Raw genomic sequence first — 16,786 nt, 5'->3', positions numbered from 1 at the left:
GGATGGAAGACCCCCACCCCCTAACCCGCCTCTACAACTCTGCCTTACAAATAAATATGTAAATCTAAAAAAAACCTAACCTGTTTAGGTTCTTAAGAAAATGATTTCATTTCCAATATCAATACAGTAAAAATATTTAGTAATAAGTTTAACAAAGTAGTTCAAAATGTGTACTCTGCAAAATGTAAAAAACTGATGAAAGAAGTTGGAGATGATCTAAATAAGTGGAAAGACACTTCAAGTTCCTGAACTGAAAAGCTTGTTGTGGTTAATAGGCTTATACTCTCCGAACATGATATACAGATTTAGTTCAATCCTTCAAGACATGCAGTTGGTGTCTTTGTCAAAATTGACAAGCTGATCCTAAAAACCCGTATGAAAATTCAGGGAACCCCTCCCCCCAAATAGCCAAAACAATCCTAAAGAAGGACAAAGTTGGAATACTCACATTTCACAATTTCAAAATCTACTTCAAATCTCTAGAAATATGACAGTGCTGTAGGATTCTTTGTCTACTTAACTCAGAAATGGATCTTCAGTATGCCAGAGTAGCTTTGATTTGAAAAGGAGCTGCAAGCAAAATTGCTCTACCTAGGCAAAATAATGAGAATTGAAATTCCAGGGCATACTGATCAATGACCCCCACTGGAACAGGGAACACCAGTACGGAAGCACAAAGGTCTCAAACTCCTGAGGGAGAGAGAAATAAATCTTCAGAAAAGTGTAGCCTGTGAGAAATTCCTAATGGCAAGTTAATACCAAAGTAATTTTTAAAAATAATAAGTGTATCATATTCACTTTAATTTACTATACCTTGCTCTGATGTAAACCATGTGACTTCAAAGGCCTTGCATGAGTGGAATTTTGTGAGAAGAAATAATCTCTGAAAAAATGAATTATATACTAATTCTAGGTTCATGTAACAAACAAACAAAAAAGGAAAAAGAGACAAATAGATAGGATTTGGAAGATAGAAGTAATAGGCTAACAAAATATACCATGATTGACAGAAATCATGAGGCAGGTTCTAGACATCCCGTAGAACTTGAGACAGGAACTACAACTGATTTTATAAAGAATTCAAATGACAGAGCAACCTCATCCAAAATCTTGGCTACAACAGTAACGTTCTCTTGAAAATAAACAATGTGTGGGTGCAAACTGTTGAAATCTTTACTTAATATATACTAAATTCATCTTCTGTTTATAAAGATAAATGAAAATAAATCTTGATGTGAATGGAATGGGAGAGGGAGCGGGAGATGGGAGGGTTGCGGGTGGGAGGGAAGTTATGGGGTGGGGGAAGCCATTGTAATCCATAAACTGTACTTTGGAAATTTATATTTACTAAATAAAAGTTAAAAAAATAAAGAAACAATGGAACCAAATCAATTTTGCACTGAGGATTTGATTGGTAATGCAAGACCTTGCTTGAATATTGTCATTGTAGAGATAGTCAGAAAAGTGTAAAGGGGCTTATTAACAAGGAGAGGCCCAGTTTAGAGATACTATTATTCTTCAAATTACCCTTCTTATTTCAATTTAGGCATGCATTTGTGCTTTGTAGCCTTTATTTCAGAATAGCTTCTTCTAGGTTTTTTTTTATTAAGAACTATGTTGTCAAAAATATTGTTACAGCTCTTTAATTCATAAATAGTACTCCTATTATGTCAATTTATCCTAACATGATTTGGCACGATACCTGAGAAAACTGTAATCAAAATCTTTAATTGCTTATTATAATCAAATAAAAACAAATTTGATACAAAAGGGAGTGTTGGAGTACATCTATGAAATACATACATCTATGACATGTCATGAAGCCCAAGGTAATTATATTTGGAATCACAATATTTCCACTGTAGTACTTACTTCTGTTAAGTATTATCACCAAAAGTTTACATAATGATGACTATGAAAATAACATTTATACAATGTCAAAATCAACATTGTTATGATTTTTACATTGTTTTTTATTACTGCCAAGTGTCAGAAAAATAATTTTCATAATTGTTTCATAAAACTTTAGTTCTCTATGGCCTGAGATATATGATTGATATTTCACTATTTACAAAATGTTTCAGCTCCTTTGAACTTTCTTTGAACACTGGAAAAAATAAAAGAACCTCTGTCCCAACTTAGCATCTAGTTGCTCTCTATATAGAACCCACTTAATCTTTGCATCCTCTTGCACCCTCGACCTAAGTAAATTATGTTCTCGTGGACCTAGGGATCAAAACTTTTGCAGCCAGCCTTGATTCTTCCTTCTCCCTCCTTTGCTTGGTCACAAAATCTCATTAATGCTACTTCCTATTTGGAGTCTCCTGATCTATTTTCCCATGGGTCTTTTTCTGATGCTGTGTACAACCACATTGTTACAAGAGATTGCTTTCCAAAAACACTTCCATCACAACACTCCGTGTAAAGCTTCAGATGCCTGCATGGGGACAAGGGTGTATGTGGGCAGTCTCTGTATTTTTCTGTGAACCTAAAACTGCTCTAAAATATAAAGTCTGTTTTGAAAATCAACTTAAAATTTTTAAAATAACTTATGATGCTACTGCACTATGTACAAGATAAACTCTCAGATCCAGAATGTAGAAAAGTCCTTCGTTAGCCTTCACTTTCTCCACTATTTGCAAGCATCCAGCTCCCAGAAACACTGAGCTCAAACCACTGTAAGCACCACACCCTCCAACACTGCAGTCCTCTGCTGAAATCTCCTACTGATCTGTCACTCAGACCACCTTCCTTGTTTATTCACTGGGAACCAGTTACCCCCTCACCCACTCCTGCTGTGCTGAGCCTCAAGCATAACTTGAAACTCATTGCATAATCATATATTTATGCATTTGATTTTCTCTCCAGGATTCCTAAGTCTTATTTACATGTGCATTTTCCAGTGTCTAATTTCCAATTAAAAAAGAATCAATGCTTAGTGAATGAAGGAAGCCTAATGAGGCACAATTTGACAAGGTCTTTGGTCTTCCAGAGTCTCCAGCAGTCACTCAAAGCCTTTGCCAGCTTCCATGAGGCCTCCAACTCTTTCTCTGATTCTCTAGACAAACTGACATCTCATCATGAGGAAATGGGCACTTTAATATGTTTCCTCTCTTACAAAAGCTGACTTGCCCCAAATGGTGGAGTTAGAAATGTGCCAGGGGATTCCAATACAATCCCATCAAGGTGGCATGTACCAATGCCATCTCACTAGTCCAAGTGATCAACATCAGGTCACAATTGATCACACTGATAGGTCTAAGAGTCAAAGGGATCACACAAACAAGACTAGTGTCTGCGAATACTAACTGATAGAATCAAAAAGGGAAAGAAAGATCCAACATGGGAAGCGGGATACACAGCAGACTCATGGAATGGCAGATGTCCTAAACAGCACTCTGGCCTCAGAATCAGCCAGCCCTAAAGGCATTCGGATCCGGCTGAAAAGCCCATGAGAGTATTTTAGGCATGGAAAGCCAAGACAATCTGGCAAAAAAAAACAAACACCACCTAAATGAAAGATCTCTGCGAGTGAGATCCCAGTAGAAAGAACAGGCCATCAAAGAAGGAGGTACCTTTCTCTGAAGGGAGGAGAGAACTTCCACTTTGACTATACCCTGTCGGAATAAGATTGAAGTTGGCGAACTCAAAAGGCTTCCATTGCCTTGGCAACTCATGACTAGAGCCTAGGGTGATTACTGATGCCATAAACAAGAGTGTCAATTTCTTAAGTCAACAACAGGAGTCACTGTGCACTTACTCCTCATGTGGGATCTCTGTCCGTAATGTGTGTTCAATGTGAATTAATGCTATAACTAGTATTCAAACAGTATTTTACACTTTATGTTCTGTGTGGGTGCAAACTGATGAAATCTTTACTTAATATATACTAAATTGATCTTCTGTATATAAAGATAATTGAAAGTGAAACTGTTGAAAGCTTTACTTAATATATGCTAAATTGATCTTCTGTATATAAAGATAATTAAAAATGAATCTTGATGTGAATGGAAGAGGAGAGGGAGTGGGAGAGGGGAGGGTTGCAAGTTGGAGGGAAGTTATGGGGGGGAGCCATTGTAATCCATAAACTGTACTTTGGAAATTTATATTCATTAAATAAAAGTTAAAAAAATTTTTAAAAAGATAATTGAAAATGAATCTTGATGCGAATGGAATGGGAGAGGGAGCAGGAGATGAGAGGGTTATGGGTGGGAGGGAAGTTATGGGGGAAGAAAGCCATTGTAATCTGTCCTTATATACTAAATTGATATATTTATATATATTTATTAGTATATTTATATACTAAATTGATCTTCTGTATATAAAGATAATTGAAAATGAATCTTGATGTGATAGAATGGGAGAGGGAGCGGGAGATGGGAGGGTTGCGGGTGGGAGGGAAGTTATGGGTGGGGGAAGCTATTGTAATCCATAAACTGTACTTTGGAAATTTATATTTACTAAATAAAAGTTAAAAAAAAATCCCCACTCTTTATAAACTTCCTATGTTCGAAGGATTTTCTGCTCACATGAACCCTACTTATCACACAAAACCATTCCCTCTGTTCCCCGCTAACTTAACTCCTCCACTTTTCACGTGGGAGCAAACTCAAGTCTCTCTCATCTGAAATTCAACCACCCTGGCCCGGCTGAAGTTCCCGTTTCACTCTTTTCTATTCAAGTTTTTCAAAAGGGTGTCTCTTCAGATTCCGCCCACTCTCATTGCCTTTTTTTTTTTTTTTTATTTCTCAAACTGGCAATCATCTGTCTGCCTCTTGTCTCTGAAGCTGCTGTCACCATGATAGCAACTTTCTAACTGCTGAGTAGGCTGCATCCCCCAAACCTTTAGAGAAGGTCTGGGTCTCAAATGTAAATTTATTCTATAGAAAATATGATTTCATATTAGAATAGCATTATTCTTAATTTTGAGACAACATTTCAAAGTCAAAGGCTTAACAATTTAAGTCAAAGGCTTAACCCTCTACTAAATATAGTGTTTAACAACAACAAAAAAAGCTGATGATGAAAGTTTACAGGCAAGGGCCATGAACCATGAAATGAAAAGCTGTCAGCTTCACCAAAATACCGTGAATTTCAAGATAATCACAGATCATCAAAACTGTAGTAGTATAATTACAATTTTTCCCAAAAAGATTCAAAATAGAGCTTGACAAAATGCCATAGTTGCAATAAACTGATATATACAGGTATTTCTTTTTTGGTTGTTTTGTTTCTCACTTCTTTTAAAAATTTTTAGCTCCCACCTATACGGGAGAACATATAGAGTTTGTCTTTTGGTATCTGGCATTATCTTAAAATACTTGGTAAGGTGTGGAGAGTTGGGTCTCTATTGCACACTATGAGGAAGCTAAATTCATATAATCACTTCAAGAAAACAAAAAGAGCACTGTCCACGTTGAAGGAGCATATAGGCTCTGATGTAACAGATTTTTGGAGTAAATCTTAGCCACATGCTGGCCCAGGATACCCATGCAAAATCCTTTAAAAGGGTGAGGAAATTATAAACAACCCAAATGTCTATTGGGAGAATAAATAACAGATGGTAATACCATTCTACAAGGATGTATTATACAACATTGCAAATGAAGGCGATGAATGTAACACAGCTAGGCGTATCCATGCGGTTGAATCTCATGGTTAAAAAAAAAAAAAAAGAAAAAGAAAAAAAAAAAAAGAAAAAACAGAGATAATCAAAGGAAACAAAGGAACAGCCAGAATTTGGCCTAAAGGTTAAGATGCCAAGTAAGACACCATGTCCCACATTGATGGACATGGGCTACTGCTCCAGCTCTGGCTCCTGATTCCAGTTTCCTGTTAATGCAGCTACTAGAAGTCACTGGTGTTCCTGCCACCCATATGGGAAATCTGGATTGATTGTCCAAGTTCCTGACTTCAGCCTGGGCCAGCACCAACCACTTGTAGGCATTAGGGGAATAAACTAGCATATAAGAGCTCTCTTAGTGTCTCCCCCAAATAAATTAAAAAAAAAAAAAAAACAATAAAATACAAATGCAAAAATTTTATATAGCATCACAATATTGATACAAATTACAAAAATGTACAAAGATAAAAATAAATTCTTGTGGTAAAACTCTAAATTAAAGAAATGAAACAAAAAATTTTCTGAGCAATGGCCCCATTGCAGGACTAAGTTTGGGAAAGTGGTGACATCAAGAAAGGACACAGGATGGGGACAGCATTGTGGTGCTGCCAATTAACCCACCTGCCTCAATGCCTTCATACCTTACTGGTGTGCTGGTTTGAGTCCTTGTTAATCCACTTCTGATTCAACTTCCTGTTAATACTCCTGGGAACGCAGCAGTTAATGGACCAAGTGATTGGTCCCCTGCCACCCATGTTGAAGATCTGGGTGGACTTCTTGACTTACCTAGGCCTAGCTGTTGCTGACATTTGAGGAGTAAACCTGTACTTGGAAGATTATCTCTCTCTCTCTCTCTCTCTGCTTTTTAGTTAATATTTAAGAAAAGGCACAGGAGCATCAAAGTTACAGGTTCATGTCTTTTTAATTTTTTTTTTTTAATTTGAAAGGCAGAGCAGCACAGAGACAGACAAAGACAGCAAGAACACTTCCATCGGCTGCATCACTCCCCAGATGTCCACAGCAGCCAGGGCTGGATCAGGCTGAAGACAGGAGCCCAGAACTGTATTTGTTTCTTTCATATGTGTAGCAGGAACCAAGTACTTGGGCCATCACCTGCTGCCTCCTAGGGTGTCCATTAATAGGAAGGGGGGATTTGAACCCAGGTACAGTATATGATGAGGAAGAGACAGTGTCTTTTTTTTAAAATGGACTTCATTTTTTTTTATTAATTTGACAGATAGTTAGACAGTGAGAGAGAAAAAAACAGAGAGAAGGGTCTTCCTTCCATTGGTTCACTCCCCAAATGGCCACCATGGCCAGTGCTGCACCAATCCAAAGCCAGGAGCCAGATGCTTCCTCCTAGTCTCCCATGCGGTTGCAGGGACCCAAGTACTTGGGCCATCCTCCACTACCTTCCCGGGCCACAGCAGAGAGCTGGACTGGAAGAGGGGCAACCGGGACTAGAACCTGGTGCCCCTATGGGATGCCAGCGCCACAGGCAGAGGATTAACCAAGTGAGCCACGGTGCTGGCCCTACAAACGGTGTCTTAACCGCTGTTCCAAATGCCCTCCCTGGTCAGTATCCTAAGCTCAGTGTTGTATTCATGTGTTCGTTCTTACATCTAAATAATACGTACGAGTAATATCCAACTAGCCATGTAATAACTGTTCTATTTTATGTTTCAATAGCTTATAATTTTCAAAAGTAGGAAAAACATTTCCCTGTAAGATAACAGCAAAATTTTTGCTGTGAAATTTAAGGCTGAAACTATTTCTGGATTTTAGAATATTCTTTTTTTTTAAATATTTCAAAGTCAGCATGATGGTAGAAACCCTTTTACCTTGTTCCAAATGAAAGCGACTATTCTGAAACACGTCCACTCACAAGTGAGCCAAAACTTACTTCCTGGAGAAGTTCTTTGTTCTATCATGCATTTCGTAGTAGCTCACCAATGATATTCTACACAGTGATAGAAGTATGGCCAGGGCTGGTGCCATGGCTCAATAGGCTAATCCTCCGCCTGCCGTGCTGGGACACTGGGTTCTAGTCCCAATCGGGGCGCCGGATTCTGTCCCGGTTGCTCCTCTTCCAGGCCAGCTCTCTGCTATGGCCCGGGAGTGCAGTGGAGGATGGCCCAAGTGCTTGGGCCCTGCACCCCATGCGAGACCAGGAGAAGCACCTGGCTCCTGGCTTCGGATCAGCGCGATGCACCGGCCATGGCGGCCATTGGAGGGTGAACCAATGGCAAAGGAAGACCTTTCTCTCTGTCTCTCTCACTGTCCACTCTGTCTGTAGGAAAAAAAAAAAAAAAAAAAAAAAAAAGAAGTATGGCCTAGGTTTTTCTAAGTGTCATAGACAAAATTCACCTTTTCAAAGGAACATTATTTTAAATCTTGTTTAAGTTTCCATTAGAATTTTAATTTTTTTTTTTTTTTTTTTTTTTTGACAGGCAGAGTGGACAGTGAGAGAGACAGAGAAAAAGGTCTTCCTTTGCTGTTGGTTCACCCTCCAATGGTTGCCGCGGCCGGCGCACCGCACTGATCCGATGGCAGGAGCCAGGTACTTATCCTGGTCTCCCATGGGGTACAGGGCCCAAGGACTTGGGCCATCCTCCACTGCACTCCCTGGCCACAGCAGAGAGCTGGCCTGGAAGAAGGGCAACCGGGACTAGAACCCGGTGTGCCGGCGCCGCAAGGCAGAAGATTAGCCTAGTGAGCCGCTGCGCCGGCCAGAATTCTAATTTCTACATGTATCCAATTCAAGTATTATGTACAAACATAATTAGTTATATTAAACTAATGCAAATGACGAGATGACAGAAAGTAAGAAAGGGATATCTTTAAAATACAATTTTATTATTAGTAGATATTGTCTTTTGAGAAGAGAGGACTATAAAAAGGGAATTTCATTGTTTTGCTTTGTTCCCTTCAACAATTAAATATTTTATAACAAGCATGTATTATTTTTGTACAATGAACATAAACATAGATGGTATGGGTTTATGTAATAATTACATAATGTTTAATGAAAGCATTTTAATGTTTTCTCCAACAAGAAAAGTAGGTGTCCTAGAAATTAGCATTTGGAATAAGACAAAATTGTGAAGTGGAGAAATCAGCCTAAAAATCAGTCCTGTTCTTTCTGGAACCTGGTGTCATGCCCTTGACCTACCCAACATATCCACCCTGCTCTGACACTTCACAACAAAAGGCTCCCTGCCTCTATCTGAATTCACATCAGCTCAGTGCCCCAATTTCAGCTAGTGGTCAATAGATTATCATAGGCTAAAATACAGGTAGATCTTGCTTCACATTGCAAATCTCTGACCCCAGGTAATAGTTAAATAAAATCAGTTGTGTAAACCATGATGCAAATTTGACTCACAATGCTTTTATCAACTGGGAATAATTGCATAAAATATGCATGTTTCTGTTAGTTCTCCAGTGAATAAATAACTACCAACAAATATGTGTCACAATCAGTGAACAATCACAGCAAAGTCTCTCGATGAAGGGTTGCCGCTAATCTGTTATTCAGTCCCCGCACAGGCAACAAACCTGTACTGGTGTTCCTTCCTGATAAACACACAGAACATTTTAAAAACATGAGCGAATTATCCAAGAAAATAAAAGCACAACAAACGAGAAGCGGTAACTCTGGAAATGAAATTCAAATCTAGTGTAAGTGGAGTTATAAAAGAAAGGGCTGACCAGGGGAATATCGACGCTGCCACCAGTCAGCCCTTGTTTATAGTCCTGTGGAACTGCGGTATTCCTGCTTGTTGAATATGATACTAGTGATGAATTACACCTGTGATTATAGAGTAGATTGAAATGTCTTTGTAAAAAGTAGTGAAAACAAGAGTGGAAGGAAGAAGGGGAGATGGGGGCAAAGGGATGGGGGCTAGGGGCTGGGGGCGGGAGGGAGGATTGGTATCTTCTTAGAACTGTATCTATGAAATACATATCAATTCTCTTTGTATTAATAAACACACACACACAAAGGTGGCAGAAGCAAATAATTGAAATTAAAGGTATTGACTTTAATGAAGCAAGTAGTCAGGACTAAAAGATGAAGATGTCCCAGAGGAAGTGAAACTGATGCAAATCTTCACATTAGAGAAACAATTAAGGTTGAAAGTGAAAAAGATATAATTGCAAAAGTTGGTACAAACCTAGAAAGCAGTATGACAGTTTGCCAAGGTGGGAGAAAATTCAATCCTGAATTACACTACAAGAAGACATGTGTGCCTCAAACTTCTCAGTGAGAATTTTTTAACAAAATGTTTTAATTCTTAATGCATACAATAATTTATAGTATGCTGTTTTATTTTTAAATTTCCATATATATTTACAACAGATATTTAGAGTTTGTAATGTTTTGAAAATTGACAATTCTTTTTTAAAGCATGGTAACTTTCAAATGTTTTCAATGATTCAGGCCTCTTTGCACAACTTGACCATGTTCATAGTTTCAAATTACTACACAAAGTACTGATTCCATTCACTTGTCACTCAAGTATCTGCAGCATTAACCAAAATAGAAGCAGAAGATGGAGCTAGCAGAAATCCTGATTCAACAATGGTGCCCTTGTGACCTTCAGTTTTTCATTTACCTGCTCAGTTGTGGTTTTCCCATTTCTATGATAGAGATGCTAGCAATCCCTGCCTTACAGCATAGTTTGAGGATTAAATGACATTAAAGAAATGGAAGCAGCCAATTATAAAACATAATGCCAACATTGGTGGTTATTAAGGGGCACAAGACCTGGAGCATATTAATACGCTGTATCTTCACTAATAGTACATTCTTGAAGGTTAGTAACATAATATGCTTTTCCAAAGAAATAAACTTTAAATAAAGTTTTGCAAAACAATATTTAGTAACTAACACAAGATATATGCTTATCTATCTATTAAAGTTTTATTTATTTAAAAGGCAAAGAGAGTGGAGGGGAGAGAATGAGAAAGAGATCAGTCTTTCTTCCACTGGTTCACTCTCCAAATGTCCACAACAGCTAGGAATAAGCTGGGCTGAAACCAGGAGCAAGAAACTCCACTTGGGTTTTCCTCATGGGTGGAAGGAATCCAATTATTCTGACCATCATTCTCTACCTTTGAGGCATTTTAACAAGAAGCTTGACTGAAAGTGTGGAGCAGGCGGGATTCGAACCAGACACTCGATATGGGATGCATGCATCATAAGGGGTGGCTTGACCTACTCCGCCACAAGGCCTGCCCCGGATATTGAGAAGTGGAAATCATTCCTGGGACTTCCTAAGTGCAAGGTTAGCCCATCGTCCATAGGTGCAAGTTCTAATAATGGTGTTTCAGTGGTCTCTGTATCTTAACTTGTTTCTATATCATTTAGATTCTAAGCCTTTGCAAGTCTGGACATGTTCCCAAACAATAGCTACCCACTGCAGCACTGAATCAGTTCATTGGCTCACTAAACTGAGGTTCCCATGAGCCAATGTAAACCATATCCAAGTACTGAAGAAATATTTAAAGGGGGCCAGCACTGTGGCTGGGTAAGGCCCCTGCTTGCAGTACCAGCATTCCATATGGGCTCCGGTTCGAGTCCTGGCTGCTCCACTTCGATCAAGTTCTCTGCCATGGCCTGGGAAAGCAGTAGAAGATGGCACAAGTGCTTGGACCCCTGCACCCATGTGGGAGACCTAGAGGAGGCTCCCGGCTTCAAATTGGCACAGCTCTGGACATGTAGCCATCTGGGGAGTGAGCCAGAACTCTCTGTGCCTCTGCCTCTCTAACTCTGCCTTTCAAATAAATAAATATATCTTGGAAAAAAAAAGAAATATTAAAATGAAAGAAAGAAAAATATTCAGATCACTTCAAAAATGATGTTTGAAATTTCATTTGAAATTCCTGAATTTTACCAAAGCCTAATAATTTCAGAACTGGCATTAATGATTCATAAGGTTGCATAAATACAATGAAGTGTTTATGTGTCAGTTTTGCAGGGTGTGATTCAGCTAGGTCCAAAGTAAAAATCAGAAATGGGTCTCAAGTCATGATAAATTACATGATAACCCTTGTACATAGAACTGGTCTCCGTAATATACCAAAAAAGGCTGATAATAGGCCCAGTGCTTGAATAAGTAATAAAGTCAAATCTGCCTTAGTGCCCATTACCTTCTAAGCCTGAATTTCATTAATGTGATGGCTTGCACACAGGATTGCCTCCATGAATGATGTCAAGCACAGGTATTTTTTGTCTGTTTGTTTTATTTGACAGGTAGAGTTATACATTGAAAGGCAGACAGAGAGAAAGGTCTTCCTTCTGTTGGTTCACTCCCCAGATGGCCACTAGGGCCAGCACTGCGCCAATCCGAAGCCAGGAGCCAAGTGCTTTCTCCTGGTCTCCCATGTGGGTGCAGGGCCCAAGCACTTGGGCCATCCTCCACTGCCTTCCCAGGCCACAGCAGAGAGCTGCACTGGAAGAGGAGCAACCGGGACTAGAACCCAGCGTCCATATGGGATGCTGGTGCCACAGGCAGAGGATTAACCAAGTGAGCCATGCAACGTCCCCTCAAGGACAGGTTTGTTAGAGATACAGGTGGACAGAATTCCAATACCTAAATCCTCAAACAGCAACCTATTCCAACCACAGCTTCGGAATGAAGATAAAGAACGGGTATATTGCTGATGACAGTCAGTCAGTCTTCTATAATGTCTAGGGATTTGAACCAAGGCCCTATCTGAACACCTATGCAGGCACTACATTGACCCAAAGCCTAAGCAGAAGCATACCATATGCCTTTTTTTTTTTTTAATCTAGAATTTTGTCATGAAGCCCTGACTTTGCTTAAGGAAAGAAAAAAGGAAAAACAAACAAAGGAAAACCACTATGTGATCGAAGACCTAGAAGAAAACACATTAGCGCCCCCTAGGTAAAATCTTCCTATTGCCACCTCCAAACTGAGAACTGCTAGGCTGCCAAAGAGCTGCAAGAGTCAATTCAAAAGAAAGAAATGCCAGGAATGAAGAGAAGTCCAGAAGATTCCAGACGGAAGGAAAAACGCATCTCCTCATCCAGGCCTGATTATGACTCACCGAAGTTGCACAGCCCTCTCCATGAGGGTAGAGCAAAGAGCAGTTCAGGAGGCAATTAACTCCACATGCGCCCCTCTCTTCCCTGCCCAGAATCCAGATTTGTTCCCTAAACACTTCTGAGAACAGCTTCATCAGCAAGAACCCAGTAATTCTTAGTCAAGATGATATTCCCCAATCTTTAAAAATGTCTCAGGTAAATTTTCAACCATTAAAAAGCAGAGCTGGTGACAGCTCTGTGGTGCAGCAGGTTAAACAACTGTCTGCAGTGCCAGCATCCCATATGGGTGCCGGTTTGAGTCCTGGCTGCTCCACTTCCAAACCAGCTCCCTACTAATGTTCCTGGAAAAGCGGAAGATGGCCCCTCTGCCTCTAACTTTAGCTATCAAATAAATACATAGATCCTAAAAAAAAATAAAAGTAGATCTAACAGAAGGAATTTTTATGCACTGCCCAACCTCTATAATTATCAACATTTGTTGATTTTGGTCAGCTATCCTAGAGGTCAACAAAGTTTTGCTGTAAGAAATCAAATAGCAAATATTTTCTATTTTCTAAGCCACATGATCCCTATCGCAACTATTTTAACTCTGCTGTTGTAGTGTGAGAGTAGCCAGAAACAATATATAAACAAATGAATGTGGTTGTATTCCAATAAGAGTTATTCACAAAAATGGCTTATCTTAGCCACGCACATTCGATAACTCTTCTGATTTAATCTTCACGTATTAATTTCTGTTAGACCCTCGGAGTGAGGATGCTAACACGTCGAGAGGCACACCCCAGAGACTCAGAGTCCAGACCAGCTGATGCAAAAGCAAGAGGATTTATTGGCGTCTGCGCAGATGGGCCTCCTGAACTCGGGAGCTCAGAAAGCGCCCCCAGTACAAGCCACACAGTTTATATACCCGCAGCGACCAATCAAAAGCACTATAGAGTCCATGCACACAGCAGTCCAATCCGTGAGCTGATCATGTGAAGGGCATGCGTCTTCTATCCAATCAGCTATAGGATCACATGGGAGGCATGCACCTCGTCACCATTTTGTTATTTACTTCTTTAGTAGTTCCTTTCCCTGCCAGCGCCATCTTGTTCACCCTGAGGGGGGACAACTTCTCGCTCCCTTTGTTCCCCTTGGGGGAGAGTGGCGTCCTGCTTCCCACACCATTATTTGAGTATTAGGAGGTATACAAACTGGGTTAGGTCTTAGCACAGCCAGGCACAAGTGTCGCAGCTAGCTAAGCATAGAGTCCTTTATTTTATAGCTGCACCTAATTTTAGCTTTGGGGAAAAAAGTTTAGGGCTGTAATTTTAAACTTTAATTTTTATTTGGGGCAAAGGTGATTTCTTGTTTTTAATGGTATTGGCTTAGGTCACTCCATCTTGGTTTGATTTTTAAGGTTCTTCAATTTCGCCTATTCTTAAATGTTATAACAGTGTACTCTTGCATTTTTACTTAACATAAATTTGAGATTATTTCATACAACTTATTGAATCAGTAGTTCATTCCTTTTATTACTGAGAATTCCATTGTATGAAAATAACATGCGCCAGCGCCGTGGCTCACTAGGCTAATCCTCCACCTTGCGGCGCCGGCACACCGGGTTCTAGTCCCGGTCGGGGCGCTGGATTCTGTCCCGGTTGCCCCTCTTCCAGGCCAGCTCTCTGCTGTGGCCCGGGAGTGCAGTGGAGGATGGCCCAAGTCCTTGGGCCCTGCACCCCATGGGATACCAGGATAAGTACCTGGCTCCTGCCTTTGGATCAGCATGGTGGTGCACCGGCCATTGGAGGATGAACCAACGGCAAAGGAAGACCTTTCTCTCTGTCTCTCTCTCTCTCTCACTGTCCATTCTGCCTGTCAAAAAATTTAAAAAAAAATAACATGCTATTCTGTTTATCCTTCTGTTGATGAACATTTGGGCTGTTTCTGAGGTTTTCTTATTATGAATAAAACTGCATTCAACATTTTTATAACACATATTTTATGGAAATAAAGTTTAACTTCCTGGGAATAGAATTGATACATCACACAACAGGTAAACCGTTAAAAATGACTACTACTAGGCCGGCGCCGCGGCTCACTAGGCTAATCCTCCGCCCAACGGCGCCGGCACACCGGGTTCTAGTCCCGGTTGGGGCGCCGGATTCTGTCCCGGTTGCCCCTCTTCCAGGCCAGCCCTCTGCTGTGGCCAGGGAGTGCAGTGGAGGATGGCCCAAGTGCTTGGGCCCTGCACCCCATGGGAGACCAGGAAAAGTACCTGGCTCCTGGCTCCTGCCATCGGATCAGCGCGGTGCGCTGGCCGCAGCGTGCCGGCCGTGGCGGCCATTAGAGGGTGAACCAACGGCAAAGGAAGACCTTTCTCTCTGTCTCTCTCACTGTCCACTCTGCCTGTCAAAAAATAAATAAATAAATAAATAAATAAAAATGACTACTACTATATAGCATTCAGGAACATATAAGAAATCTGTTGCCCACATCCTTGCAAATTTCTTGTATTATTAGTATTCCTAAATTTTAGCCTTTCTAGTTATGTTCAATGATATTTCACTGGAATTTTAATTAGCATTTCCATGATGACTAAAACAAAATGTTGTTTAAGTAACTGCCATTCAAAATGTAACTTTAGCGAATTGTCTAAAACTTTTGCCCATTTTTTGTTAGGTTATTTTAGTAACTGATTTGACTATAGATTTGAGATTTTAAAATTTTATTAATATGCAGAGAACAGGTTCTGTATCTTATTTTCTCTCATTTATGGTAGACCTGAGATTTTTTCATTTTTAAATTTTGATTAATTTTAGTGGATTCAGTATGATTTGTGGATACAAGTCCAACAACATAATGATATTTTCCTCCTCCCTCCCATCCTTCTTCCTTCTACCCTTCTTTTATACAGCTTTTTGGTCAATTAGTCATTCATAATTTCTCTCAATGGAATACAACCAATGACAACATAAATCTAAATATTTGCTGTGTGGTTATAACATAATAATTAGGTTTATCAGACTTATGTTTGGAAATATTTTTCCTAAATTTATAGCTTTTTTTAATTGAGATTTTTACTCTTCAGAAAAGTTTTACAGAAGAATGTCACAGTTCCCATTTATCATCTTCCACTTTCCCATTAACATCTTGTATTCAGATGGTATATTTTATTATAATGAAATATACAACATTAATGCATTAACTATAAAGTACAGTTTAATGAATTCATTCTTTGTGCGTGTAACTCTATAGTTTTCAACAAAGCATGTTGCCATGTGTCCATCAGTGTAGTATTATACAGAATCATCGTTAACCATGAAATGCACCATGCTCCACTTATCCCTATTGCCTCCCTGCCTCCATTGCCCAGCACCCACTGCTCTGCAGTTGTGCCTTTTCCCGAATATCATACAGTTGGAATCATACTGTTGTCTATAAAGACTGGTTCATTGAGCAATTTGCATGAAACATTCCTGCATCTTTTTGTAGACTAATATTTCCTTTCTGTTTACTATTAAGTAGCAGTTTACTGAATGGATAACAGGTTTATGGCATTAATTCACCTAATAAAGGCATTTTGATTGCTTCCAAATTCCCAATCTGAGGCTCTACCCCTGGACTATGACCGTCTGAAGTCCTCCTCAGTATGCCCCTCCCCTGAGGTGAGACAGGGAGGCTAGTGGAGCCTGCAGTTGGCCATTTACTCCCCAACCCACACCCATGGAAAGCTACAAGGGTTAGAATCAGGTACTCCTCTTCCCCTATTTGGAAGGCTAGAGGAAGCCAAAGGCAGTTATGTCCTTTTCTCACGTGGCTTAGGTTGCCATAAAACACTTGTCATTGCTGATAATGTAGTTTCCCTCAAGGACAGTCTTTTTTTATAGAAAACTTTTATTTAATAAATATAAATCTCATAAGTACAACTTTTGGATTATAGCAGTTCTTCCCCCCATACCTGCCCTCCCACCCCCAAACCATCCCACCTCCTACGCCCTCTCCCATCCCATTCTTCATTAAGATCATTTTTAATTCTCTTTACATACAGAAGATCAATTCTATACTAAGTAAAGATTTCAACAGTTTGCACCCACACAGACACAGCAAGT

Source organism: Oryctolagus cuniculus, chromosome 9 (assembly GCF_051225735.1).
Source record: "Oryctolagus cuniculus isolate XC-2025 breed Fujian yellow rabbit chromosome 9, ASM5122573v1, whole genome shotgun sequence".
Classification (NCBI taxonomy): Eukaryota; Metazoa; Chordata; class Mammalia; order Lagomorpha; family Leporidae; genus Oryctolagus; species Oryctolagus cuniculus.
Note: the sequence above shows the minus strand (reverse complement) of the source record.